Raw genomic sequence first — 15,642 nt, 5'->3', positions numbered from 1 at the left:
CATTGATGGCTCAAACTGCATTAAGAAACTTTAGAGTTTCACTTGGAATATACAATAATCACTCTCGAAATGTACATAAACTCCCAAAACCTAGATTATCGTAAGTCACGAACTACAGAAACAAAACAGTATTTCTATACTCTAGAGTATAACAAAAGGAAATAAAAGAAGTGTTTGACATGGGGAAGAGTAGATAGGGACTCCGAGGTATGCGGACGCGGCAGATATACCTTGAAGCCTCTACAGTTACCTCGCCTCACTGATAATGCGGCTGATAAGCGGTACCTAGATCTGCACACGAAAAACATGTGCAGGAAAGGGCATGAGTACACCACAACGGTACCCAGTAAGTGCCAAGCCTAACCTCAGTCGAGTAGTAACGAGATCAAGTCAAGACCTACTAGATTATATATAATAAAATAAGACAGAATGAAATATCGCAGTAAGAATAAATACTGAAATTTAACAAGAATGTAATCATGGAAAAACAACACCTCAGAACATAGAGATAACAATAGGGGATCTCCCAAGACACTGTCCCGTAGTCCCAAACTTAAATGTGCTGGGGGATCTCTGGAATACCGTTTCGTAGTCCCAAAGTAAATATGCAAAACAGAGGGATCTCTCGGAATACCGTTCCGTAGTCCCAAAGTAAATATGCAGCTCAACAAACAAAAAGAACAGTTAAAGCAAGAAAACCTACAATTTAGACTAAGTTCGAGTTAAGGAAAACCAGGAATTTCACTTAACATGCTGCAGAGAATTTAGATAGGCAGTTAAGGCATGTAACCTCGTCCAAATCCGAGCTCTCAAACTCAAGTTTAAAACAAATGGCCAAGCCCTCATTTTTGAAAAGTTTAATACTGCCCAGTGATTCCTTCTTCGCGAACGCGGAAGGCCCCTCGCATTCGCAAAGCACAACTCGCCTTGGCCCAGAAATTCTTCATCCCGAACGAGATGACCCTGTCGCGAACGTGAAGACAACTAAGCTCAACCCTATGCGGAACGCGAAACCGACCTCACGATCGCGTAGGAAAAGGCCTGGGGACCCAGCAACCAAACTCTTCTACGCGAACGCGGGACCCTCTTCGCGAACGTGTAAGCATATGACATTAGAGCTTCGCGAATGCGGGACCAACATCGTGAATGCGAAGCATTAAATTTCTACCTGCCTCAGATGCTCTTCACGAATGTGGAACACCCCTCGCGAACGCGAAGAAGAGAACTTGTGCAACAAAGACCAAAAAAATCTGCCACTTCCCTAAGTCCAAAAATGATCCGTTAAGCACCCGAAACTCATCGAGGCCCCCGGGACCTCAACCAAACATACCAACCAGTCCTAAAACACCATACGAACTAATTCGAGCCCTCAAATCACTTCAAACAGTGCTAAAATCACAAATCACCCTCCGATTCAAACTTACAGAACTTGAAACTTGAAATTTCTACAACTGATGCCGAAACCTATCAAACCACGTACGATTGACCCCAAATTTCGCACACAAGTCATATTGAACCTTACGGACCTACATCAACTTCCGGAATTGGATTCCCACCCTGATATCAAGAATTTCACTACCGATCAAAATCTTCGAAAATTCAACTTTCACTATTTCAAGCCTAAATAAGCTACAGACCTCCAAAATACAATTTGGAGCTCTAACCCTAAAATCACCCAACAGAGCTAACGGAATCGACGAAACTCCATTCCGGAGTCGTCTTCATAGATTTCTGACTATGGTCCAAATTCTAAGACTTAAATCTCCCTTTAAGGACTAAGTGTCCCAAAACACTCCAAGAACCAAAATCAAACATGCTGGTAAGTCACAATAGCGAAAATAGATACGGGGGAAGCAGTTAATAGGGGATCGGGAGCTATAACTCTCAAAATGACCGGCAGGGTCGTTACATCCTCCCCTTCTTAAAACAATCGTTCGTCCTCAAATGAGCATAGAGACATAACGGAAGTGCTGAACAGATGAGGATAACGACTGTGCATATCATGCTCGGTATCCCAAGTCGCCTCCTCGACCGGCTGACCCCGCCAGTGGACCTTGACTGATGCAATGCTCATTGACCTCAGCTTTCGAACCTGCCTGCCAAAATAGCCACTGGCTCATCAACATAAGATAGATCCTTGTCCAACTGGACTCACAGATATAAACTCGAGCCAGCTGCTCGGAAGAATAGGTAGTCATCACAAGAAGGAAATAAACTTACTTGGTCAGCCTATCCACAATCACCCAAACTGCATCAAACTTCCGGTGAGTCTGTTGGAGTCCAACAACCAAATCCATAGTGATCTGCTCCCACTTCCACTATGGAATCTCTAACTTTTGAAGCAATCCACTTGGCCGCTGATGCTTATACTTCACCTGCTGGCAATTTAGACACCGGGCCATATATTCTACTATGTCCTTCTTCATTCTACACCACTAATAATGCCGCCTCAAGTCCCGATACATCTTCATTGCACCCAAACGAATGGAGTACCGCGAGCTATAAGCCTCTTCAAGAATCAACTTGCGCAATCCGTCTACATTGGGGACACATAGCCTGTCATGCATCCTCAACGCACCATCGTCCCTAATAGTGACCTGCTTAACATCGCCGTTCTGAACCGTGTCCATAAAGACAAGTAGGTAAGGGTCATCATACTGATGCTCCCTGATACGATCATAAAGTGAAAACCGAGAGACCACACAAGCCAACCCTCGCCTCGGCTCAGTAACAACCAATCTCACAAACTTGCTAGCTAAGGCCTGAACATCCAATGCCATGGGCCTCTCTGCTGCTGGTAGATATGATAAACTCCCCAAACTCTCTTCCCGGCGAGTCAATGAATCGGCCACTACAATGGCCTTCCCAGAGTGGTACAGAATGGTGATATCATAATCCTTATGCAGCTCTAACCACCTCCTCTAATGCAAGTTAAGATCCTTCTGCTTGAACAGATACTGCAAACTCCTGTGATTTAGATCTCACAAGGGACACCGTACAAATAATGCCTCCAAATCTTCAAGGCATGAACAATAGCAACTAACTCGAGGTCGTGGAAAGATAGTTCTTTTCATGTACCTTCAACTGTATGGACGCGTAGGCTATCACCCTACGGTCCTGCATCAACACCGCGCCGAGGCCAACTCGCGACGCATCACAATAAACTGTATAAAACCTCGAACCTGAAGGCAATACCATATTAGGGTTGTAGGAGCATAAACTGAAACATTCTGGGGCTACAAAGATAGTTATTAAATCGTTATCTACTTTTGTCCTTGTAATTGACATAGACCCCAGGAATTCCTGAGCCCAAGAGTTAAGAATATTTTATTTTTCCTTTTAAAACTTTTAGAGTTATAAAATATTTCTTTTTGAATTTTCCAGTTGTTGATTGGAAGTTGGAAACTACTAGACATAAGGAAGCAGGGGATAAATGTGGGGAACAAAAAATTCTAGGAGGGATTATTTGTCTGTGCTCTAATCCTCTGAGCTACAGGCCCCACCCCGTCTCCATCGCTTTTGCTTTCTTTTCCTCTGGCTACTATCCACGATTGAAAATAAATTGATAGTACTTTCTTAGGCTTTTGAAAGCTCTCCACCCACTCCTCCGTCCACCTGAACGGAGCACCCTTCTGGGTAAGCCTGGTCATAAGTGCTGTAATAGATGAAAATCCCTCAACAAATTGATGGTAATACCCTGCCAAACCAAGGGAGCTCCGGATATTTGTAGCTGAGGACGGTTTGGGCCAACTCTGCACTGCTTCCACTTTCTTCGGATCCACCTTGATTCTTCACTCTACACCATGTAACCCAAAATGCCACGGAATCCAAGCAGAACTCACATTTTGAGAACTTTGCATATAATTTCTTCTCTCTCAAGGTCTGAAGCACAGTCCTCAGGTGTTGCTCATGATCTTCCCGACTCCGGGAGTACACCAGAATATCGTCAATAAACACAATGATGAAAGTATGAAGATAAGGCCGAAATACATTGTGCATCAAATGCATAAATGATGATGGGGCGTTGGTCAGCCCAAATGACATCACAAGGAACTCGTAATGACCATACCGAGTCCTAAAAACAGTCTTTAGGATATCTGGCTCTCGAATCTTCAACTGATGATAACTTGAACGCATATCAATCTTGAAAAACACTCGGGCACTCTGTAATTGATCAAATAGGTCATCAATACGAGGAAAAGGATACCTGATCTTCACTATGACTTTGTTCAACTAGTGATAATCAATGCACATACGCATAGAACCATCTTTTTTCTTCACACGAGAGGAACACCCCAAGGTGACACACTGGGCCGAATAAAGCCCTTATCAAGCAATTCCTGTAACTGTTCCTTCAACTCCTTCAAATCAGGATGGGCCATACAATAAGGAGGAATAGTGATGGGCTGAGTGCTCGACAACAAATCAATGCAAAATCAATATCTCGGTCGGGGGGCATGCCCAAAAGATAAGGTGGAAACATATCAGGGAAATCCCTCACTACTAGAACTGACTCAGCTGTAGGGGTATCAATGCTGATATCTCTCACATAGGCTAGATACGCATCACACCCCTTCTCAACCATTCGTTGAGCTTTATGAAATGAAAATAACTTTGCTGGGAGTGTAATCTAAGGTACCCCTCCACTCTAATTGCGGTAACCCTAGCATAGCCAACATCACGGTCTTTGCGTGACAATCAAGAATAGCATAATGGGGCGACAACCAGTCCATGCTCAAGATAACATCAAAATCTACAATGCTGAGCAATAATAAATCGGCTATGGTCTCAAAACCACTAAGAGCAATCAAACACGACCGATGCACAAGGTCCAAAACAAGAGAATCTCCCACAGGAGTAGACACATAAATAGAGGAACTCAAAGAATCCCAAGATACGCCGAAATGCGACGAAAAATAAGAGGACACATAGGAATAAGTGAATCCTGGATCAAATAGAACCGATATATCTTTATGACAGACCGGAACAATACCCGTAGTAACATAATCAGAAGCAACAGCCTCTGTACGAGCAGGAAGGGCATAGTATCTGGCCTGACCTCCCCCTCTAGGGTGACCTCTACGTGCCCGACCTCCAACTCGAGCTGGCTGAGCAGGTGGAGTGGCAGCTGGTGCCGTAATCATAGCCTGAGAACCCTATGGAACACGTTGTGGTTGAGAAGTCTGTGGAGGTGCAACCATCCTAAGTTTGGGGCAATCCCTCACCATATGGTGAGTGTCGCCACACTCAAAACAAGCTCTAGGAAGGCGTGGCGATTGTGGCTAGCTCGGGCCTGGTCTGCTAGACTGACCGCTAAAAGCACCCCGTGCAGGAGGCACACTAGATACTGGGGGTGCATAATAAGGCTCCTGAGGTCTAGGAGGAGCTGGAATACCACTGGCGGCTGGAAGAGCTGAATGAATGGGGTGACTCACATAGCCCCTACCATGATAAACTGCAGTTGGGGCACGAGCACTAGAATAATGGCCAGACTCTCGAGACCTCTTGGCCTCTCTCTCCTCCCTATCCCGAGCAAGTATGCCCTCCACTCTCCTGGTAATAGTCACAACCTGCTGATACGAGATATCCATCTCTAACTCCCGGGCCATGCTAGTCCTGATGCTGGGATGGAGTCCCTCAATAAACCGATAGACCCTCTCTCGAACTATAGAAACCAAGGCCGGTGCATGTCTAGCCATGTCACTGAAGCGGACTGCATACTCTGAAACAGTCATACCATCCTGGCGCAACTGCTCAAACTCCATGCGCCATGCGTCCCTGAGGCTCTGAGGGACATACTCTCTCAAAAATATGTTCAAAACTGAGTCCATGTATGTGAAGCTTCCTCCGCCGGACTATCCAACTCATAAGGAAGTCACCACTGATAGGCTGCTCCTCGAAGCTGAAAAGCTGTGAAAGAAACCCCACTTGACTCTGCTATGCCCATAGTACAGAGGATACGACGGCACTCCTCCAGAAATACTTGAGCATCCTCTGACGCTAGACTACTGAATGTAGGAGGGTCGTACTTCTTGTACCTCTCGATCCTCCGCTGCTCTCCTCTGAGACTGCTGCCCTACCCTCGGGCTGGACTGGGCTACAAGTGGTACCGGTATAACCTCTGGAATTTGATCAACCTGAACCCGCCGCTCTAGGATGCAGGCGGTGGGAGTTTGTGCACCTCCCCCGCCCTTAGAAGTGGCTGGAGCAAGGGGAATCAACCCTGCCTGACCTAGAGTACCAAACATGCTTAGGAATTGTGCAAAGGTCTCCTGAAGAGTTGGTGCAGTAGTAGTAGGCGTCTCAGGTTCCTACGCTCCGACTGGAGCTACTAGTGGCTCCTCTATAGCAGCTTGCTCGGGGGCTCTAGCTGCATCCCATGGGCGTCCTCGGCCTCTACCCCAGCCCCGGCTTCTGGCGGCTCTAGCAAGGGGCGCGGGTGCTTGATTATCTTTAGCTACACGTGTCCTCACCATCTGTGAGAGGATAGAAGACAGAAGTTTAGAACTTCGAAGTCAATAATCTCGAAGACAAGGAATAAAATGAGGTGGAATTGTCCTAACATTTCCATAGCCTCCCAAAGATAAGTACATACGTCTCCGTACCGATCCGCGAGACTCTTATAAACCGGTTTATGACTCATGACTCCTATGCACCTAGAGCTCTGATAACAACTTGTCATGACCCAAGTTTCCCCTCCGTGAACCGTCGTGACGACACCTAGTCTCTACGACTAGGTAAGCCTAATATTTGTTGAAAATGAAACGATAATTCAAAAGTTAACAACTAAAAGGTAAACTTTTAATAAGAAATTAAGATGCCGCTCAGCATATACAATAATCACTCTCAAAATGTATAAAAACTCTCCCAAAAACCAGATTATCGTAAGTCACAAACTAGAGAAAGAAAATAGTATTTCTATACTCCAGAGTCTAACAAAAGGAAATAAAAGAAGTGTTTGACATGGGGAAGAGTAGATAGGGACTCCGAGGTCTGCGGACGCGACAAATGTACGTTGAAGTCTCTTTAGCTGCCTCGCCTCACTGATAATGTGGCTGATTAGCGGTACCTATATCTGCACATGAAAAACATATGCAGGAAAGGGCATGAGTACACCACAATGGTACCTAGTAAGTGCCAAGCCTAACCTTGGTCGATTAGTGAGGAGATCAGGTCAAGGCCCTACTGGAATAGATATAATAAAATAAGACAGAATGAAATATCGCTTTAAGAATAAATACGAAAATCTAACAAGAATGTAATCATAGAAAAAAATGCTCAGAACACAGAGATAATAACAGGGGATTTCCTAGGATACCGTCTCGTAGTCCTAAACGTAAATGTGCTGGGATCTCCCGAAATACCGTTCCGTAGTCCCAAAGTAAATATGCAGAACAGGGGGATCTCCCGAAATACCGTTTCATAGTCCCCAAGTAAATATGCAGTACAGGGGATCTCCCGAAATACCGTTCTGTAGTCCCAAAGTAAATATATACAGCTCCACCAACAGAAATAACAATTACAACAAGGAAACCTACAATTTAGACTAAGTTCGAGTGAATTAAAAAGAGGAATTTCACTAAACATGCTGCAGAGAGTTCAGATAGGCACGTAGGCATGCTTTTCTAACCTAAACAGGATGGTTATATATGTGTAGTCAAATAAGGAGAAACAGGTTATTACTTAGTGAAAACGGTGTTTGATAACAAATAGCCCGTGTACGTACTCGTCACCTCACATACACTGCGCCCATATATCAAAAAAGTACCAAATCCTAAGGGGAGTTCCCCCCACACAAGGCTAGGCAAGCCACTTACCTCAAACCAAGCTTAAATCAATCCGTAAGAATGCTCTTTCCACGAATATCTGACTCCGAATGGCCCAAATCTAGCCAAAATCAATTACATAACATAAATATAACTACAAGGGACTAATCTAGCTAATGAAATTAAAGCTAAAGCAAGAATTTGGCAAATCGCTCAAAAAGCCTCCCCGGGCCCACGTCTCGAAATTGGGTAAAAGTCACAAATTATGAACACCCATTCACTTACGAGTTCACTCGGACAAAATTACACAAATCCGATACCAAAATCTTGATCAAAACCCCAAAATTTGTCCTAAGAACTCTTCTCATTTTTTTTCCAATTTTTCACCCCAAATCCGAAATTAAATGACAAAATTAATGATAGATTAGTGAGATATAACCAAAATCAAGTGTAGAATCATTACCCAATTGATATCTCTGAAAATCCCTCAAAACCTCGTCCAAATCCGAGCTCGCAAACTCAAGTTTTCATTAAAATGTCCAAATCCTCATTTTTAAAATTTTCAATACTGCCTAGTGATTCTTTCTTCGCGAATGCGGAAGGCCCCTCGCGTTCGCAAAGCACAACTCGCCTTGGCCCAGAAATTCTTCATTGTGAACGTGATAACCTTGTCACGAACGCAAAGAACATACAGCTCAACCCTACGCGAAGCGTAACCAACCTCACGAACTCGTAGGCAAAAGCCCAGGGGACCCCGCAACCAAACCCTTCTACGTGAATGTGGGACCCTCTTCGTGAACGCGTAGGCATATGACCTCAGAGCTTCGAGAACACGGGACCAACATCCCGAACGCGAAGCATTAAATTTCCACCTGCCCCAGATCCTCTTCGCAAACGCAGAACACCCCTCGTGAACACGAAGGAGGAAATCTCTGCAACAATTTACAGAAAAAATCTGCCACTTCCCTAAGTCCAAAAATGATCCGTTAAGCACCCGAAACTCATCTGAGGCCCCCGGGACCTTAACCAAACATACCAACCAATCCTAAAACACCATACAACTTAGTAGAGCCCTCAAAGCACATCACACAATGCTAAAATCACAAATCACCCTCCGATTCAAACTTAAAGAACTTGAAAATTCAAATTTTTACAACCGACGCCGAAACCTATTGACCCCAATTTGTACACACATATCATATTCAACCTTACGGACCTACTCCAACTTCCGGAATCGGATTTCGACCCCGGTATCAAAAAGTCAACTACCGGTCAAAATCTTCAAAAATTCAACTTTCACTGTTTCAAGCCTAAATAAGCTACAGACTTCCAAAATACAATCCGGACACGGCCCTAAGCCCAAAATTACCCAACAGAGCTAACAGAATCGACGAAACTACATTCTAGATTCGTCTTCACACAATTCCAACTACAGTTCAAATTCTAAGACTTAAGCCTCCCTTTAGGGACTAAGTGTGCCAAAACACTCCAAGAACCAAAATGAAACCTCCTGGCAAGTCACAATAGCAGAAATAGATACTGGGGAAGAAGTTAATAGGAGATCGGGGCTATAACTCTCAAAACGACCGGCCGGATTGTTACAAATTCAAACATGAAACATTTCATTAGTAAAGGTAAAGAGTCACACGTGTAAGTTCAACCGCTTTATCAAATAAAAATAATGGTTTGATTGCAAAATTTATTATTACATCATAAAGTCTGTAAGCCTTATTGTATCCCAAAGAATGAAAACGTGATAAATAATGAAGAATTATTTCATCCGTTGCAGAAAATCATTAGAGAGTAATTAACTTGTGATCAATGATCAGCTAACATCTATAAGTATTTTGTAATGGTTACCATTAAAAAACTTGTTTTCTTCCGGTTTTGGGGATTTATACATGTCCATTACTTCAATTTTCCATCTAACTTGATCAAATTAATAATGTCCTGCATTACTATCACTTCCATCTCAAAACTCATTAATGGACAACCTACCCCTTTTTTCTCACCTTCAAGAGGCATTCGTCAAGGGGATCCCCTATCACCTTATATTTTCATCCTCTGTATGAAAATTCTCTCACGTAAAATACATATTGAAGTAGATTACAAAAAGTGACAACCCATCAAATAATCTAGACAAGGCCCACAAATCTCTCACCTCTTATTTGCTGACGACATTACTTTAATTTCAAAAAATACTACAAAGAGCATGAATGATATAATTGATACACTCAAACTTTTTACTAAGGTTTCGGGCTTAACTATTAATTATACCAAATCAAAAATAATTTTCTCTAAAAACAATTCCACAGTGGATAGAGAAACAATGATCCATTCATTCCAAATGACTGAAGGGTCAACTTTTGGAAAATATCTTGGATATCCTATTTTCACTAAAAATCCTACAACATCCGATTTTTAATTCCTTCTTGATAACTACAAAAATAGACTAGCCGGGTGAAAAATAAATTTTTTAACTATGGCATGACGAACTACCCTAATAAAAGCAAACCTAAATTGCTTACCAAATCATGTAATGCAACTGATCAAGCTTCTTACTAATATTACAAATAAGTTAGAACGATATGAAAGAAACTTTCTTTGGGGATCCACAGCTCAGAAACGTAAACTACACCTTATTAAATGGGAAAATATCCCATTACCAAAAAATAGTGGAGGACTGAAAATTCATAATCTTTCAGATAAGAATAATGTCTTATTTGGATCCCTAGCTTGGAGGTTGTTTCAATTCCCTTCATCCCACCGGGCTTCAATCCTAATATCAAAATAATCAAAGACTACTACATCTACTAATATTTCCTCAAATTGGAAAGCCATCAAATAAGGATGGACTTCATGTCAAAATGGAATAAAGTGGCATACTGTAAATGGAAACCATATCAAATTTTTGACAGAACCTTGGATAGGCAGAAACTTGATACTTAGAAAATTAATTGAAGGCCCCCTACCCCGCAATGACCAATCATCCAAATTAGCACTATATATTGAAGGGAACTTAATAAATATTCCTAAAATACCTTTTGAACTTCCTGATAATTTAAATGACCTAATTAGTAATCAATATATTCGTACCATCACAAATAAAAATTCCCATGATCCTTTGGCTTATGAGCCATCAACGCCTCCCCACAACAAGTTATCTCCATAATATACAATTATCCCAAAATACCCTTTGCCATGTCTGCCAGTCCAACAATGAAACCATTGCGCATCTATTCTTCCAATGCCACCAAGCGCAATTGGTCTGGAACCGATTAGGCATTATCTATCTTAATATCATCTTGAAAGATTTCATGAGAACACCCCACTAAAACTTTCACAATTCGGTTTAAAAAACACTTCTACCAACACTCCAATTACCTCCCATATTTTAATTCTCTATGCCCTATGGCACATATGTAAAAGTCGGAATCTCACTACTTTTGAAGGCACAACCCATTCTCCTAATATTCAACACATTATAGGCCAAACATCTGAATTTTTTCACATAGCTCTCAATCATAACACAATCCATACACAACCTGCACACATACACGTTAAATGGAACCCTCCTGCAAATGGGTTTTATAAATTAAATTCTGACGGAGCATGTAGTATCCCTAACCAAAAACGGAGTTTTGGGGGTGTAATTAGAGATTCCACAGGCAAATAGTTACTAGGTTTTATGGGTACAAGGCCAATGGGAAATCACAACTATATGGAACTTACTGGCCTACAGGAAGGTTTACGACTCGCTCTCCAACATAACTTCACCCCACTGGAAGTCAATGTGGATTCAACTGAGGTAATTTCTTTACTCTGTTGCCTAAATCCTCATTACTCATCCTTAACTCATGAATGCAGGTACCTACAACATCAACTGGATAGACCATGGGTGATGCACACTTACAGAGAGCAAAATCAAGTAGCAGACAAACTAGCTAATTATGGGGCAACCCTAGATCATAATGCCCCAAATGTTTTTTTGCAACCACCTTCTTTTGTAATACAAGAGTTATTAGCAGACCAACGGGGCATACTCCAAAGACGCACTACATGTACAACTATGCACTTAGAACCCATTTCTTTTTGTCTAGACAGCTTGACGAACTCTTGTAATAGTAATGTAATACACCATGGTGGCAGTGATCAACCTTATTTTTGTAACACCGAACCACCACGGAACTTTGCTCCTTGTAACATCACTTCATCTATAATATATGCCTCTTTGCTTGACAAAAAAAAGCCTTCTCATATAACTTGTCAAAACCTTTAAGCTTAATGGAACCACCAGGAGCTAGGCGAAGTTTTTCCAAAACCTTTCAGCTTCTTAGACTCGACCAAATCACTAGGAGATAAAGCGGTGGGACATAATAACAGAAAGGTACTTGAAACTATTTCAAAATATTTGTAGTCTTGTTTCTTCTATTGGAAAAGCCAACAAGAAATAGTTACTTTATTTTCTTTTCATTTCTTGTAAGCGTCAAAGTTAGTGTCCTTTTGTCTTTAGCCAATTATATGTAATATGGAGTAGGAATGTGAAATTGTTCTTCAAAGTGTCTTATGCAGTGATCTTATTCGAGAGAACAAATCGTCGTACAATATTAATAATAAGTATTATAAAGTCATCCCCCTTTACTTTTTTTCTTTTCTTTTAATTATATAAGAAGCCCTTTCATGGATCGTTCGCACCCATTAATTAGTGTTGTTAGAAGATTTCAACATATTTAATTAATTCTTTTGTTTTCTTACCTAGAAATAAATTGCTATGCTATTCTAATATTATTTCTACTACCATTATAAAATTTTCATATTGATTAGTATGAAACAACGCATGTGTTTAGAAATTAGATGATTAAACGAGCGAAATCCTGCAAGATGATCCACTAAAATTTTGATGCGAATTGTGCTTAATAATCTTTGTATGACTGGAGACCATTGTCATTGCCATAATGGAAAGGGTGAGACTATCACAGTTCACCAGAACAAGACATGAATCTACAGGCAGAACTCGATGAAGCAATCGTCTACAACAGAGAAACGCCTCCAGTGCATGCATACCTCGTCGGGATAAAAGTTTTTGCCCAGAAGAAGGAATACGAAAGAAAAATCTATGTAAGGTGTCCTCCAAGGCTAATAAAGGTTTCCTTAAGAATAAGACCCACAACAAATCCGGACGTGGGAAAATATGCTATGCTACTACTTCCCACTTTTCGTCTACGCCCAGGAGAAAGCAGTAGCAGTTGGATGAATCCAAGGAGCAGTCACCTGCTCGAGACAAAAATAATATAAATTTCATAATTTGGAATTGTAGAGGGGCACAATCAGCTGACTTTAGAAGAAATTTTAGGTCACTGCTCGACTACAATAGGCCCTCGTTAGTTGTTCTTTTGGAAACTCATTGTCAAAGTCATCAAAACTTGAAGGAGGATTTCAACTTCAACGGACTGATCGAGGTACCTGCCATAGGGCAGGCTGGGGGAATAGCAATCTTATGGATTACAAATGTTCTCAATGTTGAAGAGGTGGCAACTACAGCGCAGGAGATACACTGTCATGTACAGGTTCACCCTTTTCCCAGCAAATTTTTATTCACTGCCATATATGCTAGTACTGAGTTAGTGCATAGACAATCTTTATGGAAAAATTTAATGTGTGTTTATGATAATTATAAAGGTCCATGGATAATGGGTGGTGATTTTAATGAAATAACACATGCAGCAGATAAATTTGACGGACTACCTATTAATAATGCACGCTCAAATAAATTAGTAGACTGTTACAACTAGTGCCACTTAATAGATTTAGGTTATAAAGGAAGTCATTTTACATGGACCAATGGGAGACATAATGGAGCCAACATACTGGAACGCATAGATCGTATTGTGGCAAATTATAACTGGCTAAATCTTTTCCTTGAGGCAATGGTAACACACCTTCCACGCACACACTCAGATCACTGTCCTATTAAAATTGAACTACAATATAGGCCATTACCTCGTAAAAAAATATTTCTCTTTGAAATAATTTGGACAACACACGCATCTTTCCCTATTGTTGTGAAACAAGCATGGGCTAATAATTTATATCTAATACCGGCTATAAATCAATTTACTAAGACAGTACAGGAATGGAACTCCTCAACTTTTGGTAATATTTTTAAGAGAAAAAGAAATATCTTAGCTCGCTTAGATGGTCTTCAATCTTTCATTCATTATCCAACTAGTATATTCCTACAAAATCTAGAACAACAATTACAAAAGGATTATGATCAAATACTAAGACTTGAGGAAGACTTTTGGAAGCTAAAATCATGCATTAATTGGTTAAATAATGGTGACGCAAATACTAAGTTTTTCCACCTAACTACTTTGAATCGTAGAAGACATAATCAAATAACAGCAATTCAGGATCATGGGGGAAATTAGATTACAAATTCTCATCAAATAACTAAGAATATTACTCAATTTTATCAGAAATTATTCACTACAAGCAAAAAAGTTTCGTATCCAAAAAGGTCGGTCCTGCCTTATAATGTCCTAACAAGAGAGGACCAACTTTGTTTAATAGAGCCTTTAAAGGATGATGAAATAACTAACTCTATAAAGTCTTTTCAACCTCTAAAGGCACCTGGGCCGGATGGTCTTCATCCCCCTTCTTATCAAAAATATTGGGACACTATAGGTGACTCTGTTAGAGACTTCTGCCACAATGTCTTTCAAAATCACCATATAGATCCTTGTATTAATACAACTTACATTTGTCTAATCCCAAAAAATGATAATGCATGCACAATTTCACAATACAGACCTATTAGCCTTTGTAATACAATATACAAGATTATTACAAAAATTATAGTGAACAGATTAAAATCAACACTGGAGCGCATTATTAATCCTACTCAGGCTAGCTTCCTGAAAAACAAAAGAGCTGCTGGCAATGCTATAATTGTACAGGAGATCATCCATAATTTTCAAAAAAAGAAAGTTAATAACTTCAATATGCTACTATAACTGGATCTTGAAAAAGCTTTTGACAAATTAGAATGGTCTTTCATTCACCATACACTAATCGCCTTAAATTTCTCAAAAGATATAATTAAATTAATTATGTCTTGTATAACTACCACTTCTACCTCTATCTTAGTTAATGGTAATCCAACTAATTATTTTGAACCTTCAGGAGGAATTAGACAGGGTGATCCCTTATCACCTTATCTATTTATTTTATGCCTGGAAATGTCATCTAGGAACATAAACACAGCAGTTGACTATCAGACATGGATACCAATTGCTTTAGGGAAAAGGAGACCTCAACTATCACATTTATTATTTGCGGATGACATTATTCTTACTTCTCAAGTTACACCTACATCCTGCCAATCAATTGTTGATACTCTCGGTCAGTTTACACACCACTCAGGTAAAACTATAAATTTTGAGAAATCAAAAATTTATTTCTCTAATAATTGCAAACCACCAATCAAACAAACTGTTCTTCAGTTATTTCATATGGAAGAAGGGAAAAGCTTTGGAAGATATTTAGGTTTTCCCATTTTTACAACGAAACAAAAAAAAAAGAGATTACCAATTCCTACTAGATAACTTCAAAAGTAAACTAGCAGGTTGGAAAACAACCTTCTTGTCAAGGGCAGGAAGAGCTACACTAATTAGATATGCTATAAACCAACTTCCAAATCATGTGATGCAATATATAAAAATTTCTGCTTATATAATTAATTACCCTAATCGATATCAACGAAATTTCTATGGGTACAACACCAGAAAAGAAAAAAATACATTTGGTTAAGTGGTCTACAGTTACACAACCTACCCATCAAGGTGGATTAAGTATACAAAACCTTAGTATCAAG

This window comes from Nicotiana attenuata, chromosome 2, assembly GCF_001879085.1.
Source record: "Nicotiana attenuata strain UT chromosome 2, NIATTr2, whole genome shotgun sequence".
Classification (NCBI taxonomy): Eukaryota; Viridiplantae; Streptophyta; class Magnoliopsida; order Solanales; family Solanaceae; genus Nicotiana; species Nicotiana attenuata.
Note: the sequence above shows the minus strand (reverse complement) of the source record.